This window comes from Phalacrocorax aristotelis, chromosome 2 (assembly GCF_949628215.1).
Source record: "Phalacrocorax aristotelis chromosome 2, bGulAri2.1, whole genome shotgun sequence".
Lineage (NCBI taxonomy): Eukaryota > Metazoa > Chordata > Aves > Suliformes > Phalacrocoracidae > Phalacrocorax > Phalacrocorax aristotelis.
This window is the reverse complement of record NC_134277.1, coordinates 34,403,881-34,421,465: the sequence shown is the minus strand read 5'-3', so window position 1 is coordinate 34,421,465 and position 17,585 is coordinate 34,403,881. Positions and strand designations below refer to the sequence as shown.

The following is a 17,585-nucleotide window of genomic DNA, read 5'->3' as shown; positions in this document are numbered from 1 at the left end:
CTGTTGTAACATTGATTTGGCAACAAAGCTAGTATTCACTGCTGCCTGTGGTTGATATTCTTTTGTCTGTATTATGAAAAATGTAGTTCCAACTTAACCAGCTATAATAAGTTTCTAAAGCAGGGACTGCTTCTTTGTAGTATTATAAATATTTTGATTCTGCAGACATGTTTCTCAGTGTATTGCGTGTCTTTGGCAGAAGAGCAAGCGGTCTTAGAAGAAAGTATTTTTAGCTCTCTTTACAACAATTGTTTTGTAGTCTCCGAAACTTGCAATGATCTGCAGTGTTAACTTTTGCTCTTTGTCTTTTCCTTGTTTCTCTTAGAAACAAGATCTGTGCTTTTGACTTGGCAGTTTTCTGCTGCTTAAAATACGCAGCCCAGACAGCCCAGTGGATGAGCTCTAGGGAAAGGATTTTTAAAAGGGCCTGAGTAAGCTAGCTGCCTTTTGGAAAACATAAGCCCTGATCAAATCTGCCTCTGAATAAACAGTTTGTCTTTGGAAGCATCCCAACCTTTGGTAGCCCTCAGACAGTGCAGACCTTTGCTGTAAAAAGCAAGAGGGTAGTTACATACCCAGACTGTTGGAGCTGTATTTTTTCCCATATACCTACGAATAAGTTATGTGATCTGATGCTCTCGGGATTATTAGGGTTGACTATGAAAAGTCTGAAACAGTTTCATTCTAATAAGGCATATATTTTTCTCACCATATTGTTGATTCTATTCTGCTATTTAGCTTCCAGAAGTTCTGTAATTTCAATAAAGCCTGAAGAACTTCAGTAACCAGTAGACTTAGTCTGTTTATAGGGAGAAGATACTTAGTCTTCTGGATTCATGTGAACAAAAATAGGGCTGAAAATCAAGCTTTGCACTTCTCCAACATGGTCAGTAAAGATTTTTCTGTCCTTTATCATGACTAAGTTAGAGGGTTATCATTTTTTCATAACTAAGTTAGAGGGTTAAATTCAGCTCTTAAGTCTTGTAGCAAGCTGATCTGATGTTAAGCAATTGGGAGCAATTGCAGCCTGGCAATGGCTTCAAGTTCCCTGAAGCCAACTGTCCCAGGCAGATAGTAGAGATGTGTAAGAAGGAATGAGTTTTAGTTTTCCCACATTAAGGATCCCTGCTCCGAGTCATTGAATACATAGATGATCTCCTCCCATTTCCCAAACTGATATGTCTATAGTGTATCATTGCTGCTGGAACATTTCTGTTTTGGCCGAAGACAGTTCAACTCGACAAAGACTTCTTTGAGAAATCTACCTACAGAAACAGCTAACCTGAACTTTCTGTACAGAAGGTGAGTGAACTGCAGCATTTCTTAGTACCTAGCAAAGAAACCTTATGAACAGAGGAAAGAATTTGGGTACAAGGCTCATTATCAATACCTTCCTCTTCTGTGGGTTATGTTAGTGTATTTTGTATGACTAGAAGGTTGAGCTGTGACCTTTGATCTCTGAAGCTATATGATATTTATTAAGAACGGAAGTACCAAGATATGACTGACTATTGCACTTCAGAGCTTCCTTGCTCCTTATGCCCTGTGCTGCTGCTTCCTTTGTGCTTTCTTTCACTGGTGCCTTTGGTGTATGGGAACGTCTCTAAGAATATTTGTACTACACCTGAAATATGATTCCCCATTCAAGAGCAGGATTTCATTGTGCTGCATAAACCGATTGAGGAGAACCGTGTGTTTAAGAAGCTTTGCTAAGAGCCAGTCTGTAAGTACTGTGTTGCTTAGAAGTTCACATTAGGTATGGTCGATCCACTAGAAGTTTGGGCACTGAAAGAAGCAGATCTTTGTCAAATACCTTGACTTGAGTTGCAATTAAGGTTGCATTCAGAAATGATATTGCAGTTCTGTCTGCAGTGACCAGTGAGCATGACTTCATTGCAATACATACAAACACAGCACACACAACTTCTGCTGAAGACTTGGGACCGCAGCGATTAGTGGAATGCAGGCTGTGCAAGTATGGTCCCAGATTTCATTGGAAGCATTTTGTCAAAAGTGGTGTGGAATAACTCCCACTAATTCAGGAACATGGCTGAAGTCAGTCTCGTCATGTTTTCAAGGAGAGTTGGACTGAGCTACAGTTGGCCTTGATGAAGTCAACGGGTTAGGCTTGTTTATTACTGTGTATGAAGACACAGTCTGTGCTTTTATTTTCTCACAATAAAAGCGTTAGTGTATGGATAAATTAAAAATTTTTTATGGATCAGTCAAACCAACATTTAAAAGCTGAACTAAAAAGAAAGGCAAATTTATGCTGCAAGAGTAATCATTAATACCAACATCAGGAGAAATAAAACAGAGTCTTAGAGGACTATTAAAGTTTTGCATCAGCTCCTTTCATGTTTCAGATAACAAACCGGTGCCATCTGACCCTCTTTTATGACAATGCCACTTTATTACATTTGTGCTTGAAGACTTGTTTGTTCTCCAGGGATTTGGTCAGCTCTCCGTGGACTCAAAGATGACCAGTTTTTTGAAGCACTTTCCTAGAAGGGCAGCTATTTGTCTCCCTGCTGGAATGAAAAAAACAACCACCCCAAGAACAAAACAAAAAGTGCACAGATGGTGTAGGTATTTGTAGTTTCTTCATGGACCTTGTTGACATTAGCTTGTGGCTTTGTGAAGAGGGGCACACCTTTGCCTCTGGTGTGTCTGCATTCTACACAGAGAAGCAGTTGAGGACCTCTGCCTTTCAAAGAAATTCCATATATTGCGGCTAAAAATACATATATGGAACATCTGCACTGGTGATGAATGGGATGTGCTGATAACTTGTTTTGTTGTGATTTTCTCATTTTTAAGCTGAATTTAGCATAAGCAGCCTACTTTATGTCTGTTATTCCTAAATCCCATATTTTCCAAGTTTTCTCAGAGAGGGGATAATTCCCGTTTCATATGCATGATTTCAAAATTAATCTTTTCATTTAGGATAGACATCAGTCAAACTTGAACTCTTAGTTTCCTTGGGCAAAGTGAATGATATTATGGACACTTGTAAGGTTTCTGAAGTAAAGTGTAAATGTATTATAGATTTAAGTGCTTTTGCAAATTCATATTTTACTTACCAAAATATGCAGATGCTCACAGATTAGTTCTGTAGTCATTTGTATTGTGGTTATTTCTATCTCATTTCAATGCCTGGTTTGCAAAAACTTTGTCAGAAATTATCCCAAAATAGAGCCCAGCATCATCATTGTTCACTGCTGATTTATATTTTTCCTGTAAATCTGTGGTTGTGCAATATTATGATGACGAATGTAAGGACAAGCTGTTGCAAATAACTTTATATCTTCCTATTAACTAAGTGTAGCAAATGTCTTTTTTCAGGCAAAACAAATTTCCCAAAGGCTGTTCTCTCATTTTATGAACAAGTGTTAGAAATAGAAGAGTAATTACTGTATTTGTGAGACAGGCATTCAAATTTCTGAATTGTACGTGAAAGAAAAGGTAGTTGAAAGATGTTGACAAACTGGATTGAATTCAAATACCAATTCAGCAATAGGAGAGAGCTCTGTTGCATGAAGGAAGAATAAAAAGATTGCCAGTTTTTAGCCAAATAGTAGCTGTGGATGTAAAGTGGAAAAAAAAAAAAGACTGAATACCTCTGCAGTGTCTTGCCACGAGAGTTCTTACTGGGCTTGAGGTAGGTGGCAGTCTTAAACACTGTCCGGCTGCAGTGCAGCAAGGCACTTCAACATCACCAGTGAGGGACCATAGACACAAGCAGCGTTTCTTCATATCATAAGGATTATGTGAAAACTTGGTGAAGGATTCTTTCTCTCAGTATTTTTACATTGAAAGCTTCTAATACTATAATGACAAATGCAAGAAAGGAAAAAAACATTTTGACTTCCTGTAGCATTTTTAGTTTGGTGATGTTGGTTTTTTTTCTTGCCTCTGAGCAGAAACTGTTCTGTAAATAATTTTTCTAGTGGTTAGGAAAACTTGAGTACAGAGAGTTCTGATACTTCAGGTTTTGTTTGGGTTTTATTACTATTACGTTTATTTATGGCTACACTTTCTTTGTTTTTTTACTGCAGCACACTTTGGAAAATGGTCTTAGAAAATTAAATGAATTTATGGAAAACTGACTAGGCAAGCAGGATTAAAAAAAAGAGCAGACACTCAGGATTTCTTCATAAACCCAAAGTACAAAGGATAAAATTTCAGTTCAAGAAAGTTTTTAAAATTTCAGAATCTGTCCTGAGAATAGAAGGAAACTTGAAGAGTTCTCTTTAAAGGCATTTCTCTCTCCTCTCCACTAAGCATTTTCAGTCCATTCAAAATGCTTCTGTAGTTTTTGGAAATGTAACATGACATATTTAAAATGTGTGAATAGTCATTTCAAATAGAGAACTGTACCATTCTGGGCATATGAATTACATTGTTAGGTAGGGAACCAAACGTTTTTTTCCTCCCAATTAATATTCTGGTGAAATTGGCTGAATTTGTTGTTTGTTTGGTTTTTTTTTTAAATGTGTCAGAATATGATTCCAAGAAAACTACTCTGATCCACTATGAATTTGCACTGGGTACATCAAATCAATGTAGGACGTGGAGAAGTCTGGCTTGCAGAAGGGTTCTGCCTGTTCTCATGCAATGCCACATGGTGGAGTATTGCTTCTTCTGTCGGGCTTTTTCCCCGCATCTGTCATCTAAAGGACTCAAAACTTCTGTGAACTGGTATTTGATGAGAGGAAGTTTCTGGTGAATGTTTTACCTTCGGAGCATGACTCTCTATTAGTGCTGTGCTACTGGAGCAATTACAAAGCCCCTTGTCAAAAACACTAAATGTTCTGAATGACAAAGGACGCCTCTGCACTTTGTTGTACTTTCTGATTGCTACTGTTCCACCCTTGGACTACATTCATAAAGCCTCTTTTAAATTAATAAAGTCAGTGAGAGCCTGCAGACCTGTTCCATTCCCTCCTTTGTGACTTAGCAGAGTACTTCTGTATTACAGTTGACTGTAAAGAAAACTTGTTTGTTTGGGTGGAAAGTGAACTAATATGTAAAGCTGCATTTTTTTATCTATATGATATTTCAGCAGGTTAAAATATAATACAGCCACAACAGAGAGAGCTAGTGAGCTAATTGAAATAAGACTGGAAGAAACAAACAGAATTTGTATGCGTTCTGTGTTTCAGCATCAAAACCTTTGCATCTACCTTAGCTGCTGCGACCATGTTAGTGTAGTTAATTTTCTAGTTTTCGTTTATCTTGAAGTGCATATTTCATATTTCAGATTCTTTACTTAATTTGGTTGTATAAGAAAAGAGACTTAGGTGACCATGCTGTGAATACAAGCTCATGCAAATATGATGATCTGTAGGTGCATTTCTTTGTCCTTCCTTAGTAAACTTGTAGTTATTGGCCAGTTTAGACTTCTGTCTACTTAGCTGAAATACTGAATTCCTATAAGTTTAATGGAAATGAGTTGTTGCGCAGAGGAGAGAAACCATATTAGTTCCCCTGTTTGAAGAAAAAGCAACCTGAGTTCAGCTGTGGTGAGCCCTAATCATCTGGACTCCATGGCAGTGGGAAAAGCTTCTGGCAGAATTTTTGCACGTTATTAGGCATGAGGGGATGGGGAGGGAGGCATCCTTAGCTCTGGTGCTGAGGAAACAACTTGGTTTTTGTCTTTACTGCACTTGGGTTTTTTTAAAACAGGTAATTATTTTGTGTTTATTCACACCTCTGTTTGTTCTGGGTTTGCTGGACAGTAATCTGTTCTCCTTTGCTTACATGGGACAAAGAGGCTGAAAAGTCCATGTTAGTTCATCAGGGCACTTTAATTTTCATGTAAGGCTGCTGTTAACCAGCAAAAGCTCAGTATTGATCATGTGAAGTCTCAGTGGCTGAATGTAAGACCTGGACTTAATATTTTAAAGAGTTAATTGAAGGTGGGGGAATGTTTCTGTGTACTGCCAACCTACATAGGCTGCTGTGCTGTAACAATGCCACCTGTAGGCACATTTGAATTAAATTAATGTAAAAAGGGTGACATGAGATTACACATTTAGCCCTGTGCACTATACCAATCACAAAGTTCTGGCAGTTGAGATCATAACCCATTTGACTGCACTGAACTACATTAATGTGCTTAATTATGCTTTTTCTTGTTCTGGGTAAGGGCGTCTTAAGTGCATCTCTGTAGAGCTTCACTGGGAAGGTTAAAAGGCATCTTAATCCTGCTTGGCATGTTGAGTGGTGTTCCCACTATACCTGAACGTAAACCCATGTGTTTTACATGTAAGCAACGTACCCGTTACAGTCTTGCGGAAAAGGTGAATAATGAAATCTTTACCTCTAGTAAAGAATGACATTTTGAGAGCAAAGTGAGTTCTGCTTATGGAATGGTTGTGGGGATTTGTCTTTGGGGGAGATTTCAGGCTTGCATCCTTTCTTCATGTGGGGACTCAAAAGCGTCATAGACTCTGCCATGTGTGTGGATCTTGGGGATAGAAAATGCGTCTATGCTTATGGTATGTCTGTACTCTGGAGTGGATGTTTATTGCTACATCTGGCTCGGATTGCTTCAGACTTAGTAATGAAAAGTATCCATTGACTTAATTTGGGAATTGCATGATTTTTAAGGTTAACTATAGAGTGGAATTAAGGGGATTTTCTAAAATTTCAAATATAAAAAGGCTAATTTATAACTTTAGAGGCAGCATTGAAATAATAGCTTTCCGCTATGAAAGAGAGCTAATGGCAAGTAATGGAACTGTGCACTAGACTATGGAAGGCATTCACAGTGCTTTCTATTTGGATGGGATATTAAAATTAGTGTAGGACTCTATGAAGAAAAGCAGACTGTGTGGGACCAGTGTTCATGCAAATCTGTTTATTAAAATCCTAAAAAATAGCAGCTTTTCTTTGACAGATACCATTCGTGCTTAAAGACTTTGATTGTGTTGGTCTCTTAAAAAGTGCCTTTCACCACTGAGCCGTTTCATCTGCTCTTAGTTTTGTAAATAGTCTTTAGTGCTAGCAAATTGGCAGTGTTCATTTATTTTCAGGTACAAAATTTAATCCAAACCACTTCTTTTTCCCTTTGTCTGAGTTGGCAGATATTGTGTTTGGAAAAGCTTTGCACACAAATTAAAAGGAGAGTAGTATCTTCACTATTTCAATATAAAATTAATAACCATTTGTGAGATCAGTATGAAAATATTGTTTAAGTGTCAAAAAAAGCAATTTCTTAGCTTTGCGTGTCTGTGCAATTCATGTAGTATGATTCATAGGACTATGCAGCAAGGCCAAGATGGGGAATAGCAGAGCTTCTCATGAAGGCCTGAAGCTTAAGACAGGAGGGTACGGTTAGGAGGTCACAGGAGAGTAAAACTTTGATCTCAGTCTGCTCTTTTTACCATAACAGATCAATCTTATCAGTTTTGGAAGAAAAAGAAGTGGTGTCATCTTAATATTTTCTGCTAATTTAGACTGAATGTCCTACAGCATTATTTTGGCACTGTGCTAGTGGTGTGTCAGCTGTCTCCAGGGGCCCTCGTCAAAAGCAGAGGAAAGTCTCCTGCTGTGCCAATACTGTAAAATAAATAACATTCTCAGAAGATTCATACAGAGCTGGAGCACGGAGTGTTACTAGTTGTCATAAAACAGACAGAAAAAGGGTTGCATTCTGAAAGGCAAGACTTAGGCAATGACTGATCCCAGGGAAGGATAAGTTTGTTGATCTGGAAACATCATTTGAGAAAGAAATGATGAGCAAGTGTCCAACAGTTTGGAAGTTATGAAGGGACGCATGTCCAAAATGCAGAATTTCCAAGCACATTTAACCTTGTTTGGTCTGGAAATCTCATTAATCTGAATTGTGTTTCGAACTTACACTTACCAGTATTGGTTTTGCTTAGGCTGGTAAATAAATGCTATCTGAAGAGCCTTTTCCCCCTGTATAGATATCCTCATTTGTAGCTGAAACTAGTAAAAGAAGTAGTGCAATACTTTCAAAAATAAATAAAGGCAAGCCCCACATGTACGCATTCAGGGGCGACAACTAAAGTCCTATCTAGTTTCCCTGTAAGTTAATTTTTGCTACCCATTTCCGAACTGTCATGTCTCCCTCCATCCCTCTCCACCACCCCTCGTAAATCAGAGTGCAATCAGCAGCTCCAAACTGCTTACTGTGTGCCCACAGATATTGTAAGTGTTGCTCAACAAGAAGTCAAACAGCTAATCGTAGTCACACACACTGTAAGTAATTTATGGCTATGCCGGGGGCTTTGCCACATGCTCCATCAGCTGGATCCCACTGCGGATGATCCGGGGAGAGTCAGGCTTTGCTGCTGCCCCTGTCCAGCCTGCACCCCAGCTTTCCTCTCCCTGGGATAGAAGTGTACACCTAATCCCATCACAATTCAATGAATGATTTTAGCTGGAGGAATGTACACTATCCAAGAACTGAGTATATTCTGAAGTAATTAAAATTCTGGAATAATTTAACAAAACAAAGAAAGAAAAACTTAGAACTGTCATGAATTGGGCTGGCTCTTTCATGTCCTTCTTCATATCATGCTAAACATGTATGTCTCAGTAACTCCATGTCTCAGTAACTTAAATGGTATTTCGTCATGTTCCAGACATTAACAGCCATTCCTGAGATAGGAGTTGGATGAGGCAAAACACATTTTTGAGAATTTTGAGAATTTTAAGGAAGGTTCTTACGTAGGCCAGGACAAGGGCAGGCTATCAGGGCAAGCCAGAGGGTCACAGACATACAAGAATCCTGTGTGCAAGAAAATCACACCTTGGACTCTGCCCCACCTTTGTGAGTCTCATGCAGGTTTTGGTCAGTGAGTGTTAGCTTTAGGAGGATTTGGCAGTGATGCATATTATACTTTTTTCTCCTCTTATTCAGTTTTAAAATTGCTGTTTACAGCACAGTATGTTATAATTGATTTATTGTATTAGTATTATGGCTTTTTTCTAGAACTGTTTCTTAGCTTTCTGTGTATTGGTTTGTCTGTGCTTCAGGAGTTAGCACCACACCCAACTCTCATTTTTGGTCCTATTCACTCTGTGCTCTTTCTGTCACTATTTTTCTCAACATGACCCCAACAAATTAATCCTAGCCCTTGCAGTCATCAAAGAATCACAGATTTCCTTTACTTTTCTAATCACAAACGCCTGGTTTCTGCAGCTGAAACAGAAGTTAAATGGAAATCCCATTTATTGTATTTAATGTGCACTTGGTACAATGCCTCTGTGATTTCTTAAAAATTATTTCTCCCTTTCAAAAGCCAACATTGAAAGTCTGGCCTTGATCGAGTCAATAGGATTTTTGCCATAAAGTAGTGGGGCTACAGAAATCCACCCCAGAATCCCAGCAGGTTCATTTTTATTGTGCATTTTCATCTATGAACACCAGGTTGCCTCTTCTCCTTGATTCCTTCATTTCTGTTTCCTTAACAGTACTGAATTTTAATCTTAGAAAATAGGCTTAAGGTGTTCGGTCAGTTACCAGAGGTGGAAATAAAGCTCATGGAAGCCAGCTTATTTTAATTTCTTCTTTTTAGGCTTAAAGAGTTTTTTATCTTTCTGCGTAACTGAGAAAATGCCTCTTCTACATCCTCCATTTTTTTCCCTCTAGATCTCAGTATCAACTTTTTGTAAGAGAAGCCTTTCCAATTTTCTATATTTACAGTGTAGATCTATCAGTCTCATTCTGCATGCTTTTTCTGTTCCTTTTCATAACTAACAAATGTGTTTACGTAAGAAAGTTGTTTTTCACATTCTCTAATCCTTGTAGCTGATTGTGCATGAATGACAGTGATGCTGTCTGAGGTAATAAGAACCTAAATAGCAAATTTTGAGGTAAAAAGCAAGCTTATGAACCTGAGGATCCAGCAAATAGAGGAAAATGGCCATAATCTTAATTAGAAAGTATCAAGAGAGTCAACTGCTCTGTAACAGGGAGTGTCATTTTCATTGTGGGCAACTGGAGACAGTAAAAGGTCAGTCTGTTATGATTCCCTATTTGAAGATGTTGGCTGGGTAGAAGAATGAAATCAATTCTTCTCTTTCTCCTGAGTAGTAGAAAGTATCTCCATTCCCCTTTATGAACATGTAATCAGTAGCATGAAGCTGCTAAAATGCTCAGCACAAAAAAGACTCTGCATCCCTATTCTGGTGTAACATGACATCCTTTATTCCTACACGGTAACAGATGGCATGTTACTTGTCTTTTGCTGAAGTGCTTGCTCTTGGAGAAGGTTGGATGTTGGTAAAGGGAACTTTCTTCCCACAAAATGATGTAATTTTATTTAAAATTACTTCAAGTACACATCAGAAAAAAGATGCATATTTTTCCTGCCTGTATCACCAAGTGGTACACTTTGACAGGCATTTCTGATGCTCAGCTTTCTCTCACAGTAACTTTCTCATTATTTCCGTGTACTCAATGCAAAGGAAGTTACAGTTTAATCTCTGGCTGACTTCTCAACATCATGTCTCGTACAGCTTTCCCATCCCCAGGGATCTGTTCTGAACCAGAACATCGTCGCTCTAATAAAAACAGCCCTGTCCCCCCTCCCACCCCCCTCCCCCCTCTATTTTGGTCTTGATTTTTCATTCATACTTGAGTTCGGTGTGATTTTGACCATGCAGAATCAAGCCAGTTGTTTGTACACCACACAATAAAACCCACTGAGCTCTGCATCTTCATGTAACCCTGGCTACTATGAAGGAAGGACTAGGCAATGGAAGTACTCCAAATTCAGTGCCAGCGTTCAAACAGGGCATGTGCCAGAAAAGGTGACCATGAACCTGAGAGCCCATAGCAGGCTCCCGTGCAGCTCATGGTCTTGTCTCTAAGGCAGTTTGAGCATCTTGGCAAGCTTGCTGAGAAACCTGCCAGTCCTGCTGTGAGGTTAGCAAGCACATCAGACACCAGTTCTGTTTTTTGAAAAAGTGAGGCAAATGCTCAAGAGCTCAGTTGCATGAATTATCTCAGAGGAGCATGGGGTAAGAAAAGAAAAGCAGATGAATACAAAATACTCAACCTAGAAAAAAACCTGACACTAAACTCACCTTCAATATTTTTTCCTTACAGCTTGATTTGTTATATTGTTCTTGTACCAGCTTTCTCTTTTAATTCCATTTCCCCCTTCAAATTTTGAGGTTTGTTCCTTATTTTCTATCACATTTTTCTTTTTTTTTCTTTTCTTTCTTTTTCTCATTTTCTGTCTTTCTGGGGATCTGGAGAAAGTCAGTTGTGAATACCTACAGAGCTCCTAGGTATGATGGTGACTTATATTAGCACTGAGTTAAATTAAGGAGGAAGCTTAATAACACTTGTGGGATGCCAGCTGCTGTAGCAGAGAGGAGATCATACTGGCCTCTCCCTTATATCATCCTCTCTCTTTGATCATACGTGTCATTTAGGAGGCCACTACACTATCAAAAGTTCTTTTTAATGTGACATTTTGTGCCTCTTTTAAACAGAAGGGCTTCTGGGAGCAAAGTGTAGAAGAGGAAGAAGTAGGAGAAAAAGGATTTCATTGCAGACATCTGCACTTCTAACATTTCTATTCCATGTTCCTAAAGAAGATGTAAATAACAATACCTGAAAGCTTTATTTATCTGAAAGATAACCCTAATCTTAATGTAGAAACACTGTGAGCTTTGACCGGCTCCTCAATTTGCTCCACAGCAGGTATTTAGTACCTATATGCTAGTAAAAATCTAGTGTATTTTAATGGTCCTCCAGGCTGCCTTTTGTGCCTGCACAGCATTTGTAATTGAATTTGATCCAGAAAACTGGCATCTTCTTGTCACTGAGTTCTCCAAAATATAAAGCAAACAGAGGAATTCCCAAGTGATTATAACTGAAATATTTTTTACTAAATGTCAGCATGGTCTCTCATAAAACCAACAATTTGATGTGGTTTTCCATACTTGCAGGCTTCAGCCATTTGGTGTGCTAATAAACATCCCCAAATCTTATGTCATTGATTGTTTGGCTTCATCAATGATGAAATATAGAAAACAAAATGAAGGAACATAAACCTTGTCTGAGATTTATTTGGAGACCATGTGTGAAGCATACCTGGCTTTTCATACTTATCATAGCACCTGACAGAAGGGACACATTCAGCCTTAGCCATGTCTAGTTTATCTTGTCAGTGTCTGAAACAGACAGGGGAAACCTTTCAAGGTTGTACTCCATAAAATTGTAACCAGACTGATAAATCTGTTTATTTTTCCTTTAAATGTGCCCTGGTTTCCATAACAGAGACAGCTTGCATGTATGCTGATGAATGGTTACTCTCCCATCACAGACCTTTATGGACACTTTGCCAAGAAACTTGTTTTGTGAATTCCTCAGCTGGTTTCCCCCCCACCCCCTCTTTTCCAGCACCTGAAAACTTGCAACTGGCCTGGCTTGAAAGCTGCCTTGGCAATTTTACTAAGGCACTTACTTTGATAGCTAAAAATGACCTTGAAGAATGATTAATACTGTGTGGGGGTTGATGACATAAATCTGTTAAAGTGTGCCTGATGTACAGCTTCACAGGCAAGAATGTTATAGCCACATTCCTGTACTAACACAGTGACATTGAACAGACTGTAGCAGATATAAAATCTGCAAAAAAAGCCCCCCAACCTAAAGGGCTTGAATTATTTTTATGAATTTGTTACCAACAAAATGCTTCTGGTAGAAGAATATAAACTTAATGAAAAGTAACAAACAGCAGTCTTAGGGTACATTGGGACTTATTCTCTAACTTGTGTAATTCCAGTGCTTGTTACTGAGAATGTAGGTACTTGCCTCAGGAATGAGAGTCCACTCTTTCTGTACTGTACTGTTTTTAATGGAAAACAACAAGATACAGTTAAAAAGGGAACGCAAGCCCAATTCAGACACACCAAGAAATAAGTCCATCCTTTGTCTTAAATGTATCAGTGCAAATCTGTCAGTTGCTAGTCATTTTAGATAGACTTATTTAGAAGACATAGGTTAATTCCTTCCTAACCTAAAAAAAAAAAAAATTTAAAATCGTAAGGAGATAGAAGGAAGGATATAGTTTGTACTGGACTGGTAAGAAAGGAACTAAAGTTGCTACCCCTAACCAGGGAAAATGCGTGTCTTACTATTTTGACTTTGTGACTATGGGAAATTAGATGAATAATTAGATTTGCAGAGGAGCAACTGGGGACAGTTTCCAGCTAAGAGGTCTCAACAGTAGCTCACACTGTGCTTAATCATGGGAAATTATGTTGATGATCTTTTTGCTGTATATTGGCAATGAGTCTCTATAAAACACTGTTTTAGCCCAGCGTGATTTCCATTGCCTTCAGAAAAATTTTGGATAGGCTGATGAGGCGGAGATGAGTATCCTAGATCCTAGAAGTTCTTAAAATACAGTGCTCTGTGCCAGGTCATCTTTTCCATTGCACAGATCAGCCAGCACACTTCCATTTACAGCCTCATCCCTTTCACCAGCTCCCATGGCTGCCAATGTTACAGGTCTTCATGGCTGCACAAAGCTGGAGAAGCCTCCAACTGCAATTTTAACAATAAAATAAAATAAACATTCTCAGCGCAAATAGTCTATTTTAGTTTCCATGTCTGACAGTTTGGCACCTTTCATAGCATTAAATTAACTTGAAACATTCATCACTACACATGCTTTGAAAGAAGCAAAACAAGTACTAAGTAGGATGTGAGACTTGGTAAACTTTCTATTTAAGATGAAACAATCATTTAAACTGACAAGAAAAGACTGTGAAAACAACTCAGAAAAATAGCTTATTTCTACTTAAGACTCGGCAAATATTAAGAGAACAAAAAATGGTACTAAACCGGGTGTTATGCCCTTCTGTAGAAATAATAAAAAATTACAAGGCTGATTTACGTGAAACTTTGTAAAACCATTCTGCATCCCAGCCTTTCCCAAACTAGAACTTTATATGCCAAGTTTCAGCTTGAACCATTTTTTAAGGAAATAATTCCTTAAAGTATGAGAATTATATAATGAAGCAGTCGTATCTTAATCCTAAGTACAGTTTCATGTGTCATTTTTTAATAGAAAAAATATAATACAAAAAACATTTGAATGTAGAAAGAATGTACACATTCTATTAAAATTGCAGCATGTGCAGGAACTTAAAGAACCTTGAAATGGTAAAGCTTTAAATCATGCTACTGTATCTATATCCCAGGAGATAGATTCCTACAATACAAAACTAACGTTAACATTTTTGCTAATGCTTACTAGCCTGGCAAAAAGCTTCCTATGATTTTATGGGAGGAGAAGGTAAAAAGCCATTTGTTGTATATTTTTGTGAGAAGCAATAGTTCATAAATTAAAACGAAACTTAGCAGTTTCTCCTAAAACATGAATTTGTGTGGCTTGTGACAATCCACACATAGTTTGGCCCTGTTTAAGGCTTTTCAAGTGATTCAGGCTAGGTGGAGATACTCCAATAATTTTGGTTTTAGTTCATCAACATCAATTTTTTGAGACCTTTTTGGCTTTCTGTGACCTGAGAGTCTCTGCTCAGTTACACCTTGCTGAAACTGCATAATGATTTTCCTCTAAGGGATAGATAAATAGCATGATTTTTCTGACTACAAAGAAAAAAGAAAATCCCCCCAAAAGCAAAGCACATTTTATTTGTGTTCTAACTCGAGAGGGTTCCCTAAGTGGAAACTTCTTATAAGCCCATGTATTTATCACAGAAGTTAGTGTAACTCAAGTTTGAAAAAAGTTTTGTCATATCCGTGTTCATGAAAACACAGGTGTTTTGCTAGGATTTTTAATTCTCACTATCTACTTGATCTCTAGGCTTATATTAGAAAATAACACAAAGGTGACTAGCAATACTTTTATTTAGTCTAGAATTCTTTAGGGGTGTACTGCAATGAGCAGTGGATTTGGATTTTATTCTAAACTCTGGAATGTGACAAACATACTTGGAACAAAGAGCTAAAAAATCTAATGTAAAAATGTCTGGTTTGATTTTTCAAGTTCAGATATGAAAAAAGCAGGCAAACAGGATGAACAGTAAAAAGTGTAGCTAAGTTGTTTCTTCAGCATTAGTAATGTAAAGTGTTACCCATAGTTCAGACAAACTAGCATTCTCTTCAACAATATAATTGTCTTTTATACTGTCAGTTGCACAGAAATATGTGGAATGGCCCTGGGTTTTTGACATGACCTTTGCTTTTGACGTCTCTGAATCCTTACTTGCCTTTCCTATTATTCATGTTTTAATCAACATAAAATAGCCAAATATGTGGATGGTCTAGTTCATCCATACCAGAACGTAAAAATCAATTCAAGGACCAGATAGAAATCCATCTCAAAATTTTTTTCCAAAATGTGGCTAAAGAGAGTTCACTACTCTGACAGCCTCACTCATTTAAAGCACCAGAGCCACATGGGAGCTTTAATTCCATCTTGGAGTAATGTTGAATAGAGAATTTAAGTGGGGTTATATTCTGTTTTATCTGATGCTTCTGTCCAACCTTGCTGTAATCCTGTTCTTCCCTAATCAGCTCAAAAAGAGATCATTTATTATAATCATAGGGAAGCAGAGAGAGAAATAAAAATAAACAGTGACATCTGTTCCTAAGTTTTCCTTTTCTCTAAATTTCTCTATTACTTCACTTTCCTGTGTGTTTCTCTTTCAGCCTAAACGAAATACAAGACCCTTTTTTCCCCTCTTTCTATATAATTTTATATTTTTGGAACCAAGAAACAGAAATATATGTTGGCACTGTTTTTTCAGGAAAACAAAGTAATAAGGCTGTGTGGTGCCATGCAAGATAGACTGAAATACCACTTGTCATTCTTCGACTACATCCCTGCAAACATCACTAGGGTAATACTGCCACTTCTTGTGTGCATCTATCATCTACCTAAAATGCTGTGCAATATCAATTTTGTGTCACTTCTTTCAATGTCACCTCTCTTTAAGCTACCTGGGAAATAAGTATTCAATTTATCTTGCCAAATTTGTGCTAAATCGAGTGCTCTCGGATACTTTGTGAGGTTCATTAGGATTATCCAGATCCAAATAGGATACATGAGTCAAAAAGAAATATAATATAACTTTAAAACCACACGTATTTCGAGCCAGGGGTTTGGTTTTGATCCTCTCACTTTCAGTTGTGTATCCCCATGGTATTACATTTAACAATGCCAACTACAAACTGAAGATCCTCTGCCTCCACGTTCTTTGGCATTAGCTGTTGGGAGGACTGCTTTGTGCACAAAACCTCAACTTTGTACACATATTCAGGTCTCCCACCTGTCAGTACACTGTGTCGTGCCACTGTGATCTAGGCCACTCTTGACTTAGACTGTGACCCCATCAAAAAGTGTCTTTTGTCCACTGTAGGTCAGTAAGAGAAAGCAAGAGCTGGTAGGAGCCAAACAACAAACCCCATGCTTTAGCCGAGAGTGGACTCTGCTCTAGGTCGAGGGCAGCACTAGTACCGGTATAATATAAATTAACCATAAAGGACTATTCTATAGGCTTACCAGATGCGTTAACCAGCCCCTTATAAATCAAAAACAATGATAAAAAAACAGCCTAGAGAGGGACTTCTGAATGCATTCGCAAAAGGCACCTCTTGTCGCAGTGGCCGAATAAGAGCATGGGCTCCACCCAAGAGCTATTTTTAATTATAAAGGCCTGGTTTTGTGAGCACCCAGAAAGATGAGATTAGTAACACAGGTTAGGAGGAAGTCACCAGCAGCAGAGATCTTTAAATTATAACAGTGTTAAATAAATGTCCTGGTCAAAGTGGTTGTAGTGCTGTGGGCGTCTAACATCTGCACACGGTTCAATCAGCTTTAACCCTATCAAACAGGGACATTAACTTCTACTCTTAGGAACAGCAGGAGTCTTTCAGTATTGTCCTTTTATGGCTTTACATCGGTAATTATCTTGTCAAAGTTTGGTTTGCTCTGGAGTTCCCATCTTCTTTAATACTGATTAAACGCCACTGCACCCTAGTATGTGTTTCAGCACCACAGCTGTGAAATTAGAGAAGGATTTCCAGATGCAGGTTTAAATGGCTAGGAAGTAAAAATGGACTAAGTCAATTACAACTATTCCGTCAGGCCATCTTGGAGGCCTACTACTATTATCTACACAAGTAGTGTTCGGCAAACTATCTATCCACTTAACTGGCTATAATTTTAAAATCTCCTTCCCCATGAGACTAGCTGTAAAATCAACATGTGCCAAAGCACTGGGGTTTAGTTCCAAAAGTACATGAGAACCTCAGTGAAAATTCTATCTCTAAGTTTCATTTTGAATATGAAAATCGAGTGTTTCTGCTTCATCACAATACCTTGGTACCAGTTAATTTTGTACTGCATGTGTGATCTGGAAGCATGGCGGTATCCACGTACCACAACCAAGGGACTGTAGACCAGGACTCCACAACTTGTCCCTGCGCGGGGTAACAGCAGGCGGCTCTGGGCGTCCCTCCATGCCAGGCACTTGTAGCTGTGGCAAACGGCATTTTCTCATTGCTCTCATTTTTCCATTCCTATTTTTTAAAGAAAAACCATTGCTTTAAGAAGGCA

The 17,585-nt window shown here is 38.3% G+C and overlaps 1 long non-coding RNA gene across 2 annotated transcripts in view; it reads right to left on the bottom strand.

The window, feature by feature from the left end:
- Positions 1-11,013: 11,013 nt before the first annotated feature.
- Positions 11,014-17,585, bottom strand: part of LOC142052626 (uncharacterized) — a 30,299-nt gene continuing 23,727 nt past the window's right edge. The window contains exons 3-4 of one of the 2 annotated variants that reach the window (XR_012658912.1): positions 17,409-17,548; positions 11,014-13,543 (exon numbers count right to left, since the gene is read on the bottom strand). This is a non-coding gene — a long non-coding RNA (uncharacterized LOC142052626). Of the gene's footprint in view, positions 13,544-13,571; positions 17,549-17,585 lie in introns of those variants that run through there. The other variant, XR_012658911.1, reaches the window with a different exon arrangement.